Source organism: Panthera onca, chromosome D4 (assembly GCF_046562875.1).
Source record: "Panthera onca isolate mPanOnc1 chromosome D4, mPanOnc1 haplotype 2, whole genome shotgun sequence".
NCBI lineage: Eukaryota > Metazoa > Chordata > Mammalia > Carnivora > Felidae > Panthera > Panthera onca.
Window position 1 is genome coordinate 79,110,283 of NC_138351.1, and position 17,521 is coordinate 79,127,803.

At 40.6% G+C, this 17,521-nt stretch overlaps 1 long non-coding RNA gene across 1 annotated transcript; it reads left to right on the plus strand.

Annotated features, from left to right (window-relative positions):
• The first annotated feature begins 3,353 nt into the window (after window positions 1-3,353).
• Window positions 3,354-5,565, plus strand: LOC132675238 (uncharacterized). Its single transcript, XR_009608721.2, has 2 exons — window positions 3,354-3,464; window positions 4,865-5,565. It is a non-coding gene; the product is annotated as an uncharacterized LOC132675238 (long non-coding RNA).
• The last annotated feature ends 11,956 nt before the right edge of the window (window positions 5,566-17,521 follow it).

A 17,521-nucleotide genomic window follows, 5' to 3' on the forward strand; every position in this document is an offset into this window, starting at 1 on the left:
TATTATTAATAGTTTTTTTAATGGGATTATAAATGGTATCTGTCTCACTCCTAATTCCTTGTTCTTAATTATTACTCAATAATAACCATTTTATTATTTGGAATTAGGAATCTACAAACTTTCTACAAGGGGTAGGATAGTAACCATTCTAGGCTTCGTAGGTCATAAGGTCTTCGTGAGCCCTGCTGGTGCAGCATGATGCTGCATTTACTGGGCGAACATTCCACAGGATATGTAAACATCAAATCATCATGTCATACACCTGAAACTAATGTAAGGTTCCTTGTCAAGTATATCTCAATTTTAGAAAGCTCACATATGCATAAAAAGGAAAAGAAGTATAATCTCATTGGGTTAATGCAAAAAAGAATGGGCTAGAGAGTTTTGAGCTCTGATATCAAATACCAGACTTCATTCATCTTGTGATGCCCAGCATCTAGCTCATGCCCATTATCTAGCTCAGGTGTCTTTAAACGATGACCCGTGAGCCAAATCTGGCTCTCCCCCTGCTTTGAAAATAAAGTTTTATTGGAACACAGCTATTCCCATTGGTTTATGTACTATCTGTGGTTGTTTTTGGACAAAAAGCAGAGTTGACTACACTGGTTGATAACAGAGACCCCATGACCTTCAAAGCCTAGGACGTTGCCATCTTGTCTTTTTTCAGAAAAAGTTTTTCAGCCTAGCTTAATGCTTGGCATCTATTTGTTGAATGAATCGAGAGTGACCAGAAGTAACCAGACCAACAATCTGGCCTCAGGACCTTGTAAGCTTCAGTAAAAACAGATGGAAGGAAGCAGGAGTCATAAATCTCAGAAGATTCATAGATGTCAGAGAACCAGCAAGAGTGGTCATGGTATCGAGGGTTGTGAGCATTGGTTTTAGGACTAAGACTAGTATCCTGTAGAGCTGTTCTTTGCTCTCTATTAGATATTGATGGACCTGGCTATGTCCAAAAGGGAAAATTAAGTCCCAGAGAAGGGAATAGCTTGCCCAAGGTCATATGCCTAGTGCAGCACCGGGTGGGGCCAGGCTGGTTGCAGTTCAGCGCCTTAAAAGTAACATATGCTCCTGATGGAGCCCTACGCCGAAATGCTTGGATCACCCTCAAAATCCTATGGTTATAGTAGAACTTCTAAGACCCTGAAATGTTTGTCTTTTATTTGTCCATCGGCATCTTCATGGCCTATGGTTCAAGATGATCAGCTTATGGTGTGCTTATTTTTGTAATGACTACCCATAAAAATTTAAAAACACATTAGAGCATTTCACAGATGAGCAAGTCTATGACTGATGAGGCATGAAATTCCCATTTAACCATATTTGACCAATATTATTCTCTACCCTGGCCCCCTTTTCTAAAGCCCATCATACTATAATAAGGTACTTGTGATAATTCTTTTTGGAAGGTTTTTATGTTGTTTAGATATCCCCCTTTTTAGCTCACAATATCACCATGCTACTTTGGGGTATCAAAGACAAAGTCTTATTTGATCATACCCAGTTAATTAGTTCATGTGGAACCACTTTTAATCAAGGATAAACCATTTTTCAGTTTTGCACTGTCCAGCTGCTACCCTGACTATCCCCTACATCATTTATAAACAACTGTCTCTCCTAGTTAACCAGAGATCCCGTTTCTTGAAGATGTCCAAAGAATGTGAAAACTTAGCAGTTGAATTGAAGCTGGAGGGAAAAATAACATTTCACATTTTTAAGTGTATTTGTTTATTTTGAGGTGGGGAGGCAGAGAGAGAGGGAGAGAGAGAATCCCAAGTGGGCTCTGTGCTGATAGTGCAGAGCCTGATGCGGGGCTTGAGTCCATGGTACCATGGGATCATGACCTGAGCCAAAATCCAGAATTAGAAGCTTAACCAACTGAGCCACCCAGCTCCTCAAAAAATTCACATTTATACAGAAATGTCCACTGCAGGCATTTTGGTGTATGCATAAATTTTAAACTTTGCTCTCTGGAGCAAATACAAGCTATCTATCCATGAAATGTCTCATATGATCTGAGAACTGACTACTCAGAGGTATCTAGCTCACTCTTTCAGAGTCCCTCTTCCTGCCAGTGCATGCCTTTATCTAATGCGTTAGGCTCTCTAAGCAACCCAGCAACCCCACATGTTCCTTAACCTTGCAAAGGACATTTCCAACAATGGAGAATTCAGCCTCTCTGAAGGTTTCACACTCGCCTGCTAGGAAGTCTGATCCTATAAGAGTTCTACCTAAAGTCCATACTCTTGAAGTCTCAGTGGTCTTTATCCTGACTTCTAGGGCCAAATCAAGCAAGTCTTCTCCCCTTAGGATGTAAATCATCTTTACAGGATTGGGAATGACTCTCACACCTCTCTCTCTGTAACGTCTCTCCCTTCAAGTCTTATATCTCCAGTCCAACCACCCATGACAGTTAGTTTGAAGTCCCAGGCCACCTCCCACAGACATAATCCCACTCACCAGTGCTCTCGAAGAGGGCTTAAATATCTTGCTTCATTTATCAGGTGTCATATTAGGCAGTGATTGGATTTGATTGTGTGGTTAAAAGGAACAATACACACATGCACATCTAGTCTTTCCATGGGAACATTTGTTCTAGATTCTGGAGTCTAGAACTGGATGAGCTTTACTAAAACCATACATATCTTTTGTTTTGTTTTGTTTTTCATCTGCTTCTGTATTTCCTTTATCTTTATTTTCTTCAACACTCTTCATTTTTATAAATGATAATAAAATTGCTATGCCCAAAAGTAATAGAATAACTTGCCTGAGTTCATGCTGTGAAATGACATATCCTTGCAAGTATTTAAAGCTAAGAAAATAATATTTAAGTAGAGTCACTGTGTGCCAAGTACTTTGAACATGTTTTCTCATTCAATCTTTGCAGAAAGCTCCATACTTTCATTCCTATTTAACAGATGGTGGGACTGAGGCTAGGAAAAAGGAAAGCTTCACAAATGCTCAACGGAAGTAAGCCCAGACCTTAGTCATTTTTCTGGAAGACCACTCTGCCCTTCAACTCAGAGTCCTATTTAAATCGTGGTCTTCTCAACCTTAGGCCAATGATGCTGCTTCTTTCTGAGAGAAGTAATTATTCATCTTTTCCCGTAATTATAAAATCCTAGAGCAGTAAAAGACCATATGGAGGCTGTCGAGTCCAACTTGATTACCAAGAAGAAAAATATGCTCTAATGTTGGGTTTCTGCATAACTCAGTTTCCTTTCTACTTTCACATGTAGCATTCTGTATTTTTGTGAAGTTTAATATCTTAGATTAAAAAGAATTCATCATCACCCTCGCCGGAACAGGTTGTGTCATTTTATGACATCATGGTCACCATAGCAACAGCTGGGAGTTAGCAGCATATTGCCCTCAGTTAGAGATCATGGCAATGAGTTAACAAAGTATGGCAGCTTCAGATGCTGATGTGAACGGGAAGGGAAGACGTGGAAAAGGAGGAACAGGTGTGCTACTTTTCCTGCCAGCGTTTCTTAGACCTGAGATGAAGTGGGAGTGAACATGTGAATAATCTTTAAGGAACAAAAATAAATCTCCTACTCACCTAGCCAATAAAGAGAAGAAGAAGGGGAGGGGGTAGAAGGGAAAGTAAAGTATTCTGGTGTCCTATTTCCAAATGTCAGAGTGTCGAAAAATCTCAGTCCTTTCTCTGCCTTTTGTCCTTGATCGTGCAGCCTATCAGAAAGATCAGGGGATTCAATAGACCTGGGTGGAAATTTTTGACTCTACCAGCTATGAGCTTTCCACACTTGAGAAAGTTACCTAATCTTTTGAATCTCAGTGATTTCATCTGTAAAAATGGTGTGACCTTTGCATCCTGAGAGCGTCAAGAAAGTGAAAAGGTAATGCAGCTGAGGTAGCTGACATAGAAGGCCCTCAGTTTACCTTTTTTTCTTTCTAGGTGGTGCAAATTTAGACTTACAAAAGAGGATAGTCAGTGGTAGGCACATGGATGGCCATTGTACCCAATTATACTTTTCTGCATGTTTGAACTATTCCATAATTGTTTCACTTCTAAATAAAAATGTGTAATTTAAGTCCCACTTAATGTAATAGGTATCAATTCTAGATATACTTTACTCTGTGAGCTTGGTCAAACTCCTTTGCGTCTCTAAGCCTTAAAATTGTATGAAGAGAAGAATAGATTTTTATGCTTCTGTTATTCTTGGCTATTTATATCACACCTTGATTCCATGTAGTTGTTAAACATGCCTTTCTACACCCATGGATTTATCCATCGCTGTAACTGCGATATTGAAATTGGATATTTACTTCTATTCTTCTTTGTTTAATGAATATCTTTCTAATTAGACTTTAGCAAGTAGATTTTGCATGTGTTTTCCTTCTTGTACCTCCAGGTTTCTGGCACTGTATCTTACACAGAGAAGGTGCTCAATATATACATTTGTTCAATAAGCAGATGTCGAGAAGATATCATTATTTGAGATAAGCACTTACAATGTTTACAAAATATTATTGAATACCTCTGAGTCCACTCACTAAGTTAACCAAAAGTGTATATATATATATATATACATGACTTTGTCTACATCTCTGCCTTTCAGTCTTTTGTCCTTGAGTCTGTCTCAAGCTGAGTCTGCTTCTCTCTGTGTCTCTCTTTATCTCTCTAAATAGGCCTGCCATTCTCTTCTTTCTGTACCTTTAAAACTCTCCCTTCCTGTCTTCTACACTAGGTCTCCCTTTTTCTGCTCTCTGGTCTTTAGAAGATTTTTCCTTGGGACTCCCCTGCCGACATAATTCTGTGTGAGTTACATTCGTTTGCAAAACCTTTCACAGCATGAAGATGTTCTATTAGTAAAAGTTCATTTTTTTTTGTCCCCGACAGAGCATCATACATCACTAAGTCCATAGAGTCATTAGCTATGAAATTAATCAGGATGGAGGAAAGCAGAATAAAATCCTCGACCTCCGTGAAGCTCACCGTGTCTCAGGCTCAGCTGAGCCTACCCTACAGGACCCAGCCCTCTCAGGACCCCTTGGCCATTCCCGCTTCTGAAGGGGCACAGTGAGGGAGGCTGTTATTCACCCCAGCAGATATTATGCTACTGCTGCTCAGGGACAGAACAGGGGACCAGAGGAATGGAGAGTTGAATAACTCGAATATAAAATATCCCACCTGGGAGCTTCCGTTACTGTTTTGAGAGAAAGTGTTTATCTGCCAGAACCTCTTTCAGTTTAGGCGGAAGGTTAACTGCTCCCACCCTTAGGGGATAAAGAAGAGATTGTTTTCACATCACTGCCCTGCCTCATGTATAACATTTAGGGAATGCTGCCTTAAGATTATGATATGATTAGGAATACAACAAGGAAGCAGAATGCACATAAACCTCTAAGAAGCACTTGATCTCTGTATAAATTATGTTCATTGGCTACTCTCTTGGTCTTTACACTCTCTGGGCCTCAGTTCCCATGTCAATAAAATGGAAATAATGATGCCCACTCTCTATTTCCCTGACAGAGTTGTGACAAGAGAAGAAAAGAATAATATTAACAGTGAGACATTAAAATGACCGTTTTATTTCTTAAGATTCTCAAAAGTTAACTTGGTCAAACAAAACCACATGTTGGGATTCAAAACAAAACAAAACAAAACACGTGACCATTAAACACACACATTGCATCCACCATGTGGATAGGAAGATCAGCTGTCATGTGACAAAGAATACTGGTCACAGCGCCTCTCAGCACTGACGATTCGTGTGACCTCAAGTCTGTGAGCTTCATCTATGTATCGGTGAAATGGAGACAGTGGAGGTTACGTATCAGGGTGTTGCTATAAGTCCTGAACATCCACCTGCCTTTATTTCATCGGAAAATAGCATTAGCTAAACATTATGTTCCTGATTGTTTCAATGTAACTGTATAATCTTTACGGAATGGATACGGTCTCGTATGCTATTCTCTCTTGTCACTTTTCTCTCTCCTAGATATTTGCCTCAGTTTTTCTCTGGAATCCGTCATTCGGCAGCTTTTACTCAGTTTCATGTGCTGTGTAAAGTAGCGTACTCATTTACTCCTCTGAACAGCTGTGTCAAAATTGGGCATTATCTCCAGTACACTGAGAGTTGGCAAAAAGTTTCCTGTAGTTAGTAAGCTGGCGGCCCAGGATCCAAGCTCATCATCATTCACCTCCAAAGTCAGAGCTCATTCCTCTTTATCCCATATCTTCTCATCAGGCCTTCTCTGGGAGCTGTAGAAGCTCTGAATCTCCTCTGGGATCTGAGATGGGTTTGATGTTCAGGTGTAAGGCATGAGCGAGTCTAAGGTCAGGTTGGATTTCCAAGCAGCAGCTGATGTGCTTGCTTTTCTTTCTTGTTCTTTCAAATGCATCATAACACACAGCCCAGCAGGTGACCAGAAGCCTGCAACTGGTAAATTCTAATAGTGGTAATACTATGCATCAGTATGGTGCCTTTCATCTGGAGGCATCTGAGGACATCCAACATTAATTAAACTTCACAGCACCCTCCTTCTTTAAGGTCAGGGCTGTACCGATTTTAAAGGGAGATAAACTGAGATGATATTGACTCTCCTAAAGGAAAAATCACGGTGGATTACTTGTCAGAAGACTTTTTAGCAGATGATAGAGGCCCAGTCTCTAGGTCAACTGAAACAATCATTTCATAAGTGTGTCAGAGAAAACACCAGCTGTGAAGTCAGTAGAGTATGGTCTGACATTTTCATTTTTATCAGGGTGAGTAGAGTGAAGCCACTTCTTTTCATTTTCCATGTACCCATCAGTAAAATAAGGGAGCTGCTGGCCACTGCCTTACTTAGCATCATTTATGCTTATGGAAGCATTGTCCTTAATCTGCCCAGTGTCCTAAATGGCGTCTCATGAACTTATGCCACCAAGATGTTTGAGAATTGACTCGGATGGAGTGGGGTTGTTAGGAAGCTTATGAAATGAAAACTCCCAGGACCTACCCCAGTGATTCTAATTTGGTAGGTCTGAAATGGGTCTCAGAAATGGAAAAATTTTAAACACTCCTCAAATGGTGTGATGCAGCCAGCTTGGGACCCACTGAAAGCCAACCTTTGTTTTGACCTTTGTATTTTCACTCTTTATAGTGAGACTTGGTCCTGCCCCATCTGCCCCCTGCCCCACATCCTTCTCCCATCCCAATTACTGCCCCAGATTTCACCTTAAAATATGGATTATCTGCTCATTCTCAACAGCAATCTAAGAAAAAAAAGGTTTTTATTGAGGTAAATTGTAGGCAACCCACTCACGTTGATATACCAGAAGGTTCCAAAGGAAATTTTGATTATACAGCAGTAACAGATCATCACTTACTGTATGCCAGGCACTGTTAATTATTTTTACATTTACCAACTGATTTGATCTTTACAACAGTCTAATAGATAGATAACCCATGTTCTTATCCTTACTCTATAGGTGAGGATACTAAGGCACAGAGGTTAAGTAATTTGTCCCAAGATAATGCAGTAGAACTCCAGACAGTGTGGTTCCAGAGTCTTTCCTACCAAGCCCTATTTATAATATCTCAAACAATCCAGAGAATAGAAATGATCCCAATAATCGCATACTATGAAGTACTTAAAATACTGAGACCTTTAAGAATCTGATGAAAATTAGGAAAACCTCTCCCAGAGAACATGGGCTGTCATTTGGAATGGCAACAGACTTACTTCTGTGGTTTTGGGTGAAATTATAAAGACAGCACATTATGATTAAAGACAAAGGAACTGACATTTTTCTTCTTTTTTTTTTTCCAGTTTATTTATTTTGAGGGGGAGGGGCAGGCAGGGGGAGAGAGAGAATCACAAGAAGCCTCTGCACTGTCAGCACAGAGCCCCACAAAGGGCTCAAACTCTCAAACCACACGAGATCATGACCTGAGCTGAATCCAAAAGTCAGATGCCTAACCGACTGAGCTACCCAGGTGCCCCAGGAACTGACATTTTTAATAATCAGACCTGTTGGAGATTTTGATAGAGTTGGACTTCTTAAGGAGGTAGTGAGCTAACTAACCATTGCAAGGGGTTTTCAAAACAATGCTGAGTGGCAAATTCAGAGAGATGCTACTAATGGAATTTTTCTATAATAAATCAATTGCCTTTCTGGGAAAAGAAAAAAATACAACTTAACATTCTCTAAAGGAGGTTACCAAAATAGAGTCTCAGTAGCATAGTATCTATGTTATTCAGTATATTATAGTAGTGAAAATATTACTAGTTACATGAAAAAGCTAGAAAATGTGACCCCAAACCTGGAAACTGGCCCTGATACAACCCAGCTATTGAAATTAGCAAAAAAAAAAAAAAAAAAGAATTTAAGGCAACTATCATAAAAATGTCAGGATTTAAAGGAGTATGGACATAATAAGTGAATCTCTAGCAGAGATTTTTGTTTCTAGAAACAAAAATATAATATATAAAATGAAAAATTCACTGATCTGATAGAATAGCAGATTGGAAACAGCCACAAAAGAGATGACTGAACTTGAAGATATAATAATAGAAATTAAAAACAGCAAATCTTTAGTGACTTGCAGGACAATATCAAACACTGCAACAGGCATATAATAATTTGAGTAAAAATAAGAGATTATGGGACAGAAAAACAATGGAAGAAATAATGGTGGAATCACCCCCAAATTTGGTGGAAGTTATAAAGACACAAATCCAAGAACATCCAAAAGGGAAATGAGAAAAATTCCCCCGAAAGGATAAAAGCGAGGAAAATGACATCTAGGAACATTATAGTTAAACTATCAAACATTTAAAAAAATATATTGAATGAATCCAAATAAAATGACACATCAGATATGGTAAAACAAGGATGTAAATGATCGGTGATTTCTCACCAGAATCAATGGAGAACGAAAGATGACATCTTTCAAGCACTGGGGATGGGAGTGGGAAACTGTCAAGCTAAAAGTCCATATCCAGTGAAAATTTCCATGAAAAATGGAGGCAAAATGAAGATATTTTACATTTTTTTTAAATTGAGATAATTTGTCTCCTGAAGCTGGAATTCAAGAAAGGCTGAAGGAAGTTCATCCTGCTGAAGGAAATTGACAGATTTTTAGAAAGAGGTATAAGGGCAAACAGAAAAGACAATTTTTAAAGTTTTCTTAGTATATTTCAATGCATATGATTATTTAAGGCAAAAATTATAATGCCACATATCTATTGCACACATATTAGATACAAAACATAAAAAAATAAGATGGTAAACAGAACTCCACTGTTGCAAGGACCTTTCACTTTACTGGAAATAATGATATTAAGTAGAGTGTCATAACTTAAGGGTGCATATTGGAATCCTTAAGGCAATCATTACCAAAAAAAAAAAAAAAAAGTGAAGAGGTATAGCTGAAAAGCCAATAGAAGAATTAAACTTAAATGCTAGAAAATATTTGATTAACCCAAATGAAGGCAGTAAAGGACAAATAGAAAAGTAATAAGTAAAGGGTAGATGTAAATCAAACTATGTGAATAATAATATTAAATCTAGACGAACTCAGCATGACAATTAAAAGGTTAAGATTATCAAACTAAATAAAAAAGCAAGACGCAATGCATCAGGGAGTACTTCAAATATGAAGTCGCAGGTAGTTTGAAAGTTAAAAGATGCAATAAAAACACGACGCACACATTAAGATGAAGAAAGTTGAAGTGACTCTATTAATATCAGACAAAATAGAGTTCAAGACAAGGAGCACTTTAATTTTAAAATTGTTTCAGATGTGTAGAGAAATTGTGAAGTGCTTTTAAGAATTTTTGTATACTCTGCACCCAGATTCTGCACAAGTTAACCTCCGCTCCTCTCAATATCACTCTTCCTGTGTCTCTTTTCCTCTTGTTCCTCCTCCCTCTCCTTTCCCTTCCCTGTGTGACAATCTGTCCACACACACCCAGGCCTGCAGATTTTGTTTTTCCTGTGCCCTTTGGGAATATGCTACATACATAATTCTCATTTACACTTACATATTTCATTGTGTGCTCCCCCAAACCAGCACACTCTCTTACAGAAACAGGAATACAATGATAAAAATCAGGAAATCAACATTGCTACCATATTATTACCTAATTTACAGATCCTGTTTCATTTTTCTCAATCATCCCACTGAGGTCCTTTTTTTCCCTTTTTTTCTTTTTTCTTTCTTTTTCTTTTTTTTTTCTTTTTTTTTTTAGCAAGTGTAATTTTTCTTCTCATTGAGAATTTAATCTGGGATTAAATGTTGAACCTAATTATTATATCCCTTTACTTTCCTTCGATGTAGAAAGACTCCCTCGGCCTCTGGCCTTCATGACCTTTAGTTTTTAAAAAAATCACAAGTCTTCTTTGGTAACATACTCCTCAAATTGGATCAGCCTGCTGTTTCCCCATAATCAGGCTCAGGTTATGTATTTTTGGCAGAAGTACCTTGGTAATGATACTGTGTCCTTTTCTCTGCAAAATATTAGGAAGGAAATGTTGTCTATTTGTCCTGTTTCTGGTGATTAACTCTGATCATTCAGTCAATGTGGTGTCTGATTTTCTCCTCTTATGTTGTCATTTGTCATTAATAACTATCTTATTGGAAAATTCTTTGAGACCACGTACCATGTGAATATCCTGTTTCTCATCAAGCTCTTACCTACTGGTTTTAGTATCCATTGGTGATCCTTACCTGAAACAATTATTACTCAGGTAGTTTCCATTTGAAAGCAAGGAGTATAGCCAAAGATAAAGAGCAACAATTGATATGGTCAATTCATTGGGAAGACATAGTGATCATAAATGTATACATGCCTAATAACAGAGCTTCAAAATACATAAGGCAAAACTAACAGAATTGGGGGAAAATACATAAATCTACAATTATCACTGAAGATCTTAAAATCGTGAAGCAAACTGACTAAAGAAAGATAAATCCTCAATCATAATTGAAGATTTCAATACTGTTCTTCAGTAAGTGATAGATAACAAAAAGTCAGTAAGGATATAGCTATGAGTAACACTATCAACCACATGGACATAAGTGACAATTATACCACACTATACCCAGGAACTATAGAGGGTACAAACTTCTAGTATATATAGAATGTTCACCAAGATAGACTATATGCTAGACTATTAAATAGATCTCAGTAAAATTAAAAAAAGATATCATATAGAGTATGGCCTCTAATCAAATGGAATTATATTAGAAATCAATAACTTTAAGATATCTAGGAAAGCCCCAAATATTTATAAATTAAAATGCTACTGGAGTACACAATGCATTAGCCAAGGAAGTGACCTTATCAACAAGTTCTAAACATAACTTCCACTGTATGATGCGCTTAGAGGGTCTTGAGAGATAAATACTATCATAATGTATTTTGTTATTGCTTGATATTTGCATATTTCAACATTATGAACAGGTAAAGAAAGGATGACAATTATAACTAAGTACACATGCAGATGTTTAATCCCATGACTTGGCAAACACTTTTATTGGTGAGGGAAGTAAGGCCTGGGCCAGACCACATGCCACCCTACTGGCTAGACACAATGATTCCCCCAGACGTATATAGGAAAGAGACCCGGTCCATTTCATAGGACCTGCATAGGACCCCGTGGGTTCAGTGGCTATCTTCTCCATAATTTTGGAAGGAGGGGTACCTAACAACACTGCTTTCCCTAGGTTCCAGCTTTTAGAGAAGTTGACATTATTCTGGCTCAGGGAACTATAGAAATGAAGCAGCCGCCGCAGAATTACCTGGCAGCACATCTCTGCATAAATGCCACAGGAACTTTATTAGAATGGGAACGGAATGCTTCAGAGCGGCTGACCTCAGGGGGTTATTTCTGCCAGTAGACTGTGGAATGAAATTGCATCTATATCCAGAAATACATGTATATATTTTATTTTCTTTTGTTCCACCTCTAGTAACTAATTTTTCTATTATGAACACTATTCTTTATATAAGATACATATATGTGTGTGTCTGTAGTTTTTTTTATTTTAAAAGGAAAACTGAATTCAATGCTTATAGCAAGGGAAGTTTTTCTTTGTTCATTACCCTCTTAGAACATGGTACTGTCCCTGTTATTTTGGGAGGTAAATCAGTGCTTTAAAATGATTAGGAAACTAAAGGGGGGAAAGTCACACTTGATTTGTTTTTTTTCAGGTGATAAACTTCACACTTGGGAGGGAGAAAGGGAACCGAGAATGTATCTGTGCAAGTTAGGAACCAGTGTGCTAGTCAAAATGGGTGTCAGGAAGAAAAAGGCAGAAGGGGGGCATTGCAAATTAAGAAAAAGCAATTCGGTGATGAAGGGACTCAAAAGGTCAGGCTGATAAGAGTCCCTGCAGGGCGAGAACCAGAAATCACAAGATGCAGCCCACGCAGGCCCACATGAAGGACCAGAATAATTGATGATACAGAGCCAGGATCTGCGTAATTCACAGGATCTTAAACCACCCACAGACGTGCAGCCCAACTGTCTCTGCAAAACTCCCAGAGTCTGGGCAACCGTGGGAGGTTTGGGGACCGCAAGGTGATAGGGGAATGAAAGAGAAGGTTTATACAGACTGAGGCCAGAAACTCACCCGTTTGCCCTCCTATGGTTTGAAGATAAACAGGGACAGTGCTCACACAAGAATCAAACTCCCCACTCGGTGTGAGTGCGTGTGCCAGTCTCTAGTAACACAGGGCAGAAGTCTCTGGTCAGAAGCTGGGACGGAGTTGATGTGTGGCTTCAAAGGTTAAGGAGACATCCTCCTGCTCCTCAAATCTGACTTGAGCTGCCACACTCAAGTCTGCTTGGGGGAGAAAGACATGGCTGGTTCCCAGTGGGGACTCTGGTGTAACTTTTGCTTTCTGCCTCTTGAAGAGGTAAAGGGCGTGCAAAAAGATGCTAATATCTAGTCCCAGCTTTCTAAGGCACAGTAAGCCTGTTTACTATTAACTTGGCTCAGTGAGTGACTCAGACTTAACCAATCAGATGAACAACTCTTCCTGCCTTGGAAGAAAGCCAGGCGGTGGGTGAAGAGTGGCCAGACTGGTGTGGAGAGAGGGACAGAACTGTCCCCATATGCCATCCCAGGGAAGGAGTTGTCACCTTCCAGCATGCACATTTCAGCACGTGTGAGCCTGGGTGTTGTTTCCTAACCACTTGTCCCCTTGAAGGGACTCTGGCTTCTCTTGATGGCTATTCTCAGTGCTTCCTAAACCCACAGTCTTGTTACCTTGAACCTGACTGCGATGACCATCTCTTTGCGATTTCTCCAAATCAAAGCCAGGAAGGGTCAGCTCTTGGGCTGGCACAGAGGGAACTTGGGAAATCACTAAAACCCTCTGGGTCTGCCGTTTTTATTAATGTTGAGATTCATTCGCCTGGTGCAAAGCCTAGTGCTAGGAACCTTGGGCACAAAGGTGAACAGCTGCTGTCTTAGATGTTCTCACAATTCAGTAGGGGAAGGAACAAAATCATACGTACGGTGGCAGGCTCCAGTGGTCTGCTGCGGCTGCCATAACAAAATTCTCACAGACTGGGTGACTTAAACAACTGACATGGTCTCAAAGCTTCTCACAGTTATGAAGTCTGGAAATCCAAAATCAAGGTGTCAGCAGTGTTGGTGTCTTCTGAGGCCTCTCTCCTTGGGTTGCAGGTGACCACCTTCTCACTGTGTCCTCAATGATCTTTCCTCCAGGCACACGCTCGTCTGTGTCCTAATGTCTTCTTATAAAGACATTGGTTGTTTTCTATTAGAGCCATCCATATGACCTTGTTTTACCTTAATTGCCTCTTTAAAAGCTCTCTCTCTAAATGCAGTCACATTCTGAGGTACTGGGGTGAGGACTCCCACGTGAATTTTAGGGGAGGGGGGACACAATTTGGCACATAAAATAGGCACTGTTTTAGGCGTAAAAATCAAGAAAATATAGTCCCCACCTTTGAGATATTTTCAGGCCATTGGGAAAGACGAGACGCCCATCTAAATATAAATCCGGAAGGGATTTAGCACTTTAGAAGCTTACATTAAAATTGAAGAAATAAAACATGTTTGCAAATACATAGCATTCCATGTATATTTGGAAAGTTTTCATGGAAGAGATAGGAAGAATGTTAGGCCTTGAATAGAAGGAACTTTCCCTTCACTCCCTACTAATAACATCGGTCCTTATTAGGACATTTGTCTTCCTACCCAGGAGTAAACTGTCAACACAATAATGCCACTGGGGTAGGTGGGGGGAAGCAGGAGGGGTGAGAATCTGGGTCCTGTAGTTCAAACTAGCACATCTCATTTGATAAATTCAAACTGTCTTTTGTTCAGCATTCTTTATATTATCAAAGATTGTTGTTAAGTATTGCCATTCAGCTAAGCAGTCCTAATGCATTCAAATATACCCGTGCCACGTAAGAGCTAGGAGGAGCCTTAGAATTCAGGGAAATCGAGAAGGAACGCGGATGGTATCTAGGGAGAGCTGGGATCCTCCAAAACAATAACCGATTTTGTGATTGTGTGCATTGTATTATGGATGGGGTCCAGATTTCTCATTGCATAAAGATCATGTCACTCCTTTACAGACGACCCCCAAAGGCTTCTTTCCATGGGACTTGGAATGAAGTCCATTTTGTTACCAGGCCCTACATGACCTGACCCTGTTTACCCTCTAGCCTCATCTCCGACCACTCTCCCCCTCAACTCATTGAACCACAGCTACCCCAGCCTTCTTTCTATTCTAAAAACACACCAAACTGATTGCTGCTTCAGGAAATCTGCACTGGATGTTGCCTCCACATGGAACGTCCTTCCACAGATCTGTGTCTACCTCGTTCCTTCTGGTCATTCAGATCTTAACTTAAATATAACTTAAAAATCACCAAATTATTGGGGGCGCCTGGGTGGCGCAGTCGGTTAAGCCTCCGACTTCAGCCAGGTCACGATCTCGTGGTCCGTGAGTTCGAGCCCCGCGTCAGGCTCTGGGCTGATGGCTCAGAGCCTGGAGCCTGTTTCCGATTCTGTGTCTCCCTCTCTCTCTGCCCCTCCCCCTTTCATGCTCTGTCTCTCTCTGTCCCAAAAATAAATAAAAAACATTGAAAAAAAAAATTTAAAAAAAAAATCACCAAATTATTAACTTTCTCAAGCATTGTTTATCACATGACCCTCACCATCCTCTTTTGTTTTTGCAATAACCCTATCATGATCTGAAATTATTTGCTCTGTAAGTGGGTTAACTTGCTTATCTCCTCTCCTATGAGTAGAATGTAAGCTCCATGAAATCAAGGCTTATGTTTATCCACGACGTCCAAGAATCTGCGATGGCACCGGGCACATGGCAATTTGATGCCTGGATCCTCAAAGTGGTCCATCATCCAGTGTTCTATCGAATGCTCATCAAACAAATAGCAAAGAAGTAACACCGAGAAACACTAATTGCACTGAATCTGTTCATTTTTTTTAAATGAGAGGGGCGCCTGGGTGGCTCTGATGGTTAAGCGTCTGACTTCGGCTCAGGTCATGATCTCGTGGTTCGTGGGTTCGAGCCCCACATCGGGCTCTGTGCTGACAGCTCAGAGCCTGGAGCCTGCTTCGGATTCTGTGTCTCCCTCTCTCTTTACCCCTACCCCGCTCACGCTCTGTCTCTCTCTCTCTCTCAAAAATAAACATTAAAAAAATTAAAAATGAAATGACATTTATATTTAAATAAATAAATAAATAAATAAAATGAGAAAATGAGGCCCAGAGTTCATTCATTTTAACAAGCCCTGTATCATAGCATTCCAGCCCTCTTGCCATCCAGGAACTCTTGTTGGGGTCTGATCCTATTGTCAATGTTCTTCCTGAAACATGGCCCCGGAAACACCTCATAATAGGGTGACTGGAAGAGAACAGAATGATGTCCTCGCTTACCCTGCCCTGCCCCCCATACTTTGGATTCTCTTTCAGTATCTTCCTTGTGCCGTCGGGCAGCTCATCCCTTGCAGCTCTTTTAGAAGCAGCTGCCATATTTTCTGTTATTCGTTATTACCAATCCAAACAAGCACTTCAGTTTTCCCAAACTCTAGCAGGAGATATTTTTTTAAAGGCCATCTTAATTATGCATAAGCAATGGAGAATCACAGAGGGTTCATTAACATAATAAACAGAAGTCAGTTTCCAGCATATCCGCAAAGCAAGGTGATATCAAAACAGCCAACCTTTGCTGCTCAGCAACTATGAATTTCTTTTCCAGTCTCCTCCTGGCTTCCTTAGTTTGGGGGGGACTCACTTTCACCTGAGGGCAAGGGGAGGGCTTTAAAGAGGAGGTGGAGCTTGATCTTTGCCTTGAGAGAGAGATGGACATAACATCAGGAATTCAGCCCAATAGAGAGTCTTAAAACAACAGAGATGATGAAATATGAAGAAGAGTGGAAATAGGGCACGGTCTTAGCACCAGAGAGACAGGAGATCCAATCCCAGTTCCACGACTCACTAGCAGTATAACTTCTCTGAGTCTATGGCATTATCTCCTGCTTCACTGGGTTATGAGATAAATTTGCAAGTATGGGTCTCCTAGACGAGTGCCTGGCACATCGTCAGAAACTCCAGTTCCCGTCACCCAAAGTCTTCAGTAGAGTGCGACGCCCTTCCCCACCTCTTCCCCTTATCCTGACTTGGGAAGTTGACCGAACTTGATTCTTCCCCGGGGCCTCGGGGCTGGATCGAGAAGCCTGCAGGCTCTGAGTGGTAACTGCCTGCCAGTTGGCAGGGAAGAAGGGTGTTCTGGAGTGGAGATTGAAGTGTTGCCATTGGAGATGGCAACAGATGCTTCCTGGTTGAGGCTGAGTTGGCTAAATCATGGCTCTGTGGTTTGAGACAGAATCCCAATTATTTCCAATTAGGAGATCGCAACGACAGCTGCTCTTTACCCAGCCCCTCCTCTCTGCTGCCGACCTGGCCTCCTTCACTGGAGAGCTGTAACCTGAACTAGAGATTTGTACGGGAGAGCATCTTCAACACACATTGTATTTGAATTCTTTAAATCTGCCTCCCTCTGTCTGTCCCTCTCTCTCTGTCTCTGGACCTGGCATCCCACACCCCTTAGCTTAACAGTAGTCCTGGGAGAAGGCAAAGGCCAAGAGAAGAATTGGATTCAGTTCCCAACTCTACCATTTGCTGGCTGTTTGACTTTGGGCTTGACCTCGGGAACCTGTGATCCTCTGTTTTCTCATCTGATATGAGGATGATAACTTGAGGCCTGTTTTGGTGCTGAGAGTGAGATGCCCAGTGTGAAAGGGCGTTGGGAATGGGGAGGGCCTCTGTGCAGTCCTCTGTGTCACTGGCGGCCCCTTCACTCTGAACTCAGCCTGATGTAGCCAGTGGCAGGTGAACTTGAACTCAGGGCGAAGTCAGATCTGGATGATGCCAATATGCTGCAAGGCTTAAGCCAGTCATTTGCCCTCTCAGAACATTTTTGTGTCTTTCAAATTGAAGGAGAATTAATAGTGGGTTGCTTGCCTCCCAGGGCTTACAGTTTTATGAGTGTAATGTGG